Source organism: Nematolebias whitei, chromosome 11 (genome assembly GCF_014905685.2).
Source record: "Nematolebias whitei isolate Nwh7 chromosome 11, NemWhi1, whole genome shotgun sequence".
Taxonomy (NCBI): domain Eukaryota; kingdom Metazoa; phylum Chordata; class Actinopteri; order Cyprinodontiformes; family Rivulidae; genus Nematolebias; species Nematolebias whitei.
The window spans coordinates 14,913,184-14,918,033 of NC_056508.1; the positions used below are offsets into that span (position 1 = coordinate 14,913,184).

Here is a 4,850-nt window from a genome sequence, read left to right on the forward strand (position 1 = left end):
CTGGGTAACTCCTGGTCGCTCCTCCTGCCTGGAGGAGAGCGTCCTCCCTCTACGGCAGTTTCCACGGGCACCCCGACAGCAGGCGTTGCAGGGCTGAGAACCATGGTGCGCTCACGCGTTCGGGGGCCACCAGGAGAGCTGTCAATCCCTCCTCATGAGCTCGGTTCAAGAACTGTAAATCAGAGGAGGTGGAGAAAAACGCGTACAGAAGCATTTTGGGCCATGGACTGTGGGCAAACGCATCCACCCCAGCGGTGGTTTGTCTCGTGGGCTCAGAGAAACGCATAATTGACACTGAGCATTTCTCGTGTCACAAACAGGCCCACAGCTGCTATATCAATCTGAGACAAAATGCTCCGTCAGAGAATGATTAAAGGTTGTTCTGTCTCCGACAACTTTGAGACAAGAAGAAAACACAGCTGCAGCATACAATAGTCGTGCTGGACACCAGATTTCTGTCCCTCGACTGCTGCAGAAAAGACAGCATGTCGTCCAGTGGACATGGAGTGGCCTCTACGCCTTTCTCTGTACAGCAGCGTTGAAAAAACTGACCACTTGATGTGGACAGCGCTGTGGTGGTTGAAGCACGTGACTCCTGAATCGTACGCACTACATCTTGAGAGAGATCCATCCTCTCAAAAAGATCCGCACAGTGGCCAGACCACAGGTGCTGGCCTATTCTGATTAATTCCTGATCGTTCCTCCCGCCTGGAGGAGAGCGTCCTCCCTCCACGGCAGGTTTCACGAGCACCCTGATAACAAATGTCGTAGGCATGGAAACCATGATGCGTTCACGCACTTGGGGCAGAGGAGCTGCCAGTCCCTCCTCCTGAGCTCGGTTCAGAAAACCGTGATTATCAGAGGGAGAGAAAAAGGTGAAAAGGCATTACGACCACAGGCTGTGAGCAGGCACGTCCACACAGCGGTGGATCGTCCCGTGGCTCCACGATAATTATAATTGACATTGAGCGTTCTCTCGTGTGAATCACAAACCCTGATGATTCTGCAGCTCAAGGTCAGTGTTGAGTCACATTCATAGATCCCGTGCGACACTCCAAAAACATATAAATGAGCTGCTGTGTGGAGAGCCACAGCGGCCCCACAGCTTATTAAATGTGTGTGACGTAGGTCTGCTGACGGAAAACAGCTGATATCACTCAACCGGTTCACGTGAGTTGCACTGCTGCCACCTGTCTGTACAAGCTGCTCAGCAGCAGCAGGTGTCCAGATAAAGCAGAATTAAAGCGGCTCGGGCGCATAATGGAGTGTTGTTTCTCACAGCTCAGAAATTGACAATCTAGAATAAATCTCATCTTCCAGTTCATTGGGACCAGGAAGTGATGAGAGAGACCTTGCGTTTTCCTCTCTTTCTGAGACTCTAGAAATTACATTTAAAACAGAATTTCCTGAGCTTCTGCTAGAGAGGACGAGGTCCGTTCATAAATGACAGAAAAAAAAGTCACAGAGTTCCTCCACACCGGGGTTTGAGCTGAACTGCAGCATGAATCCCGGATGAAAACGGTTCGCCCATCCGTCTGGAAGCGCGCGTTCATTGCCACCCGTTTATAAGCTATAAAGCGGGCACGCATTTATGCTGTGAAAACTCACATACATGCTGATGTGAGCTGGAGCGCGCTGAGTGAGAGAGAAAAAGCACGCGCGTCCCCGAGCATGCAAGACGTTGTGTGTTGTTGATGCTGCGGGAAATAGCTCATGTGTTGTGTTCACGTTGTGTGCAGCTGCTCCGTGTAACGCTCGGGAAGCGGGTGCACGTATGAGCCGACGTGCCCTGAAGGGTCGTGTGTGTGCCCTCCTCATTCATGCGACGCCTTAAACCTGGATTGACACTGGGGCGCGCGTTGGCACTGGTGCGGTCAGGAAGCAGCGCGCGGCATCGGTGGAGCGAGGTTACCACTGGCTCGGTCTGCAGAAACACGTTCATTGTTTGCTGCGAATCACGTGAGCTTTTGAGTGATTCCACGAGCTGCAATATTAATTCAGAAAACCTTCTTCGAGGATGTATGAGCCAGGCCGCTGTGAGGCTGGTGGAGCTGCTGACGCCGCAGGAGCGCGCGTTAGCACTGGTGCGGTCAGGAAGCAGCGCTCGGCATCGCTGGAGCGAGGCTACCACTGGCTCGGTCTGCAGAAACACGTCTATTCTTGGCTGCAAGTCACGTGAACTTCAGAGTGATTCCACGAGCTGCAGTATTAATTCAGAAAACCTTCTTCGAGGATGAAAGAGCAGAGCCGCTGTGAGGCTTGTGAAACTGCTGACGCCGCGGGAGCGCGCGTTTGACACCACTGCAATGAAAAAACGTGTGTCGCTTCTGCCGAGAGCGAAATACGTTGCTGAGCTCGTACCGTGGTCTCACGTTAACGTTGACGTGAACGGCGGGCGCTGAGAGCTGCGTGTGCGCTTTCATGCCGCGGGAGCGCGTATCGGCACAGCTGACAGTGAATGAAAGCAACCTTAAAAAGGCTCATTCGTGATGAGTGTGTGTGATGGGGCTGCTTGTCAGATAAACCATGCTGACAGCCTGGCTAAAGGACACTTCATCATAAAATGATGTTATTCACAGTGTCATCAACACACCTCCAACAACCCGACACCTGGTTACCTTCCGTTGAGCTGTTTGTTGTCCTGGAGGGCCCCCTGTTGGCGAAGTCCGAGAAAAAAAAAAGAACTTCCGGATGCCGGGGACGTCTGACAGGAGGGGCTGGCGTAGCGGAGCTGGGGAGGCGTTGTGCAGCCGTGGAGCATCTTGAAATGATCTCTCGCTGATGAAAAGAGGACCTCCAACAAGCTCCTGCAGCTCTTCTGAGAGGAAGGTGGAGTGACGAGCCAGGAGAACCACTGGGACCCCGTTCTCCGGCTGCGATGCGGGGCGGCAGACAGTAAAAGAGGCGCACCGGTTAAGGATGATGTCAGCTGCCCAGTAGATGGAGCGTACTGCAGGGGCCGGCAGCGTCGTTAGCAAGCAGCCGCTAGCAGTGCTCCAGGGGGCACGGAGGGACTTTCCGCTCAGTGAACCCCTGCTCTGGAGATGGGTGCGGACTGTGGAGACCGGCTCCCCCAATCTACCAGGAAAAAACCCGTCTGTGGCCTCGCCCGTAGGACGTCCTGTTGGGAACACGAGGCCATATGGATCAAGACGGTGAGCCGGAATGAAACCCAGTAAACAACCTTCCCGCCGGATCATCCGAACTGGCGGGAAAGGCGTAGGACGTAAAAAAAAAAGGGTCCCTTCATGTCAGCCGCCTCCTGGGTTACGCCGGGCAACCCCTGAGGGCGCCGTCGGCCGGGAGCGGTGTGATCGCCGATGCGAAACGAGGTGGGATGGGGTGAGCATTCGCTCAGCCCCCCTCCACTGACACTACGCTCTCCAGGAGGGAATGAGCAGCGGGGGGCTGCAGCTGAGCACCGCCTGTCCCGGAGGAACCATCCGATTCGCTCCGAGGGTCGGCGATAAAAGGAAAATTACAAGATGGCATTGTCCAGCGTGTAGTGACCTGTCACTGAGAAATATTCCTCGGCGCTTACCTTGAAATAAGACTGCTCGTCAGCTTCTCCTCGGGGAGGAGAACTCACCGGACGACCGGAGGTCGACTGCCGGGCCAAACATCCTTAACAAAGGTTGGTCATCTACACAATTTTCCTTCTTCGTTCTTCTGACAGTGCTATTAGCTCGCTGAAGAAAAAATGGGAGCCGATTTCCCGCTCTTAACGTAATTTATACGGACCGGGTGGGGCCCACACAGCAGGTGGGCGTGGACTAAATTTTTCAGTGCAAATGCTCCGCATAACGGGATAAACCCACTAAGCGACAGCTCTTAAAGGGCGAAGCCTATACGAAATAGAACAATAAAAAAGCTTAGAAAACAGTACAGATGGGAGTATTCAATTATAATACAGACGTAATGTGCCCAAAGCAGAAATTAAGAGGTAGCATTATGAGTGTTCAGGAGTCCAACAGCAGAGGGGAAGAAAGTGTTCATATGGCGGGAGGTTCTGGTCCGAATGGACCGAAGCCTTCCGCCTGAGGGGAGTAGTTCAAACAGACTGTGTGCAGGGTGAGCAGGGTCAGCTGTGATCCGACCTGCTCGCCTCACAGTCCTGGAGACGTACAGGTCGTGGAGGGATGGAAGGCTGCAGCCGATCACCTTCTCTGCTGAGCGCACAACGCGCTGCAGTCTCAGTCTGTCCCTGGCAGTGGCCCCGGCATACCACACTGTGATGGAGGAGCTGAGGATGGACTCGATGATGGCTGTGTACAACTGCACCATCAGCTTGGCCGGCAGCTTGGCCTTCTTCAGCTGTCGCGGGAAGTACAGTCTCTGCTGGGCCTTCTTGATGAGGGAGCTGATGGTCAGCTCCCACTTGAGGTCCTGGGTGATGGTGGTGCCGAGGAACCGATAAGAGTTTGCAGTGGTGATGGGGGTATCATTACAGATGAGGGGGGGCAGAGAGGCTGTGGCTTTCCTAAAATCCACAATCATCTCCACTGTCTTCCGGGCATTGAGTTCCAGGTTGTTGCTGCTGCACCAGGTCACCAGCCGGTCCACCTCCCTCCTGTATGCAGACTCATCACCGTCTGAGATGAGCCCGATGAGGGTGGTGTCATCTGCAAACTTAATAAGTTTCACAGAGTCATGGCTGGAGGTGCAGCAGTTGGTGTACAGGGAGAAAAGTAGGGGGGAAAGCACACAGCCCTGTGGAGATCCTGTGCTTATAGTCCAAGTGTCCGAGACAGCTTTCCCCAGCCGCACGCACTGACTCCGGTCTGTCAGGAAGTCTGTGATCCACCTGCAGGTGGAGTCAGGTACATGGAGCAGGGAGAGCTTGTCTTGGA

The 4,850-nt window shown here is 54.0% G+C and overlaps 1 long non-coding RNA gene across 2 annotated transcripts in view; it reads right to left on the reverse strand.

The window, feature by feature from the left end:
- LOC119417477 overlaps positions 1–4,850 on the reverse strand; it is a 50,759-nt gene that overhangs the window by 35,616 nt on the left and 10,293 nt on the right. The window lies entirely within an intron of this gene.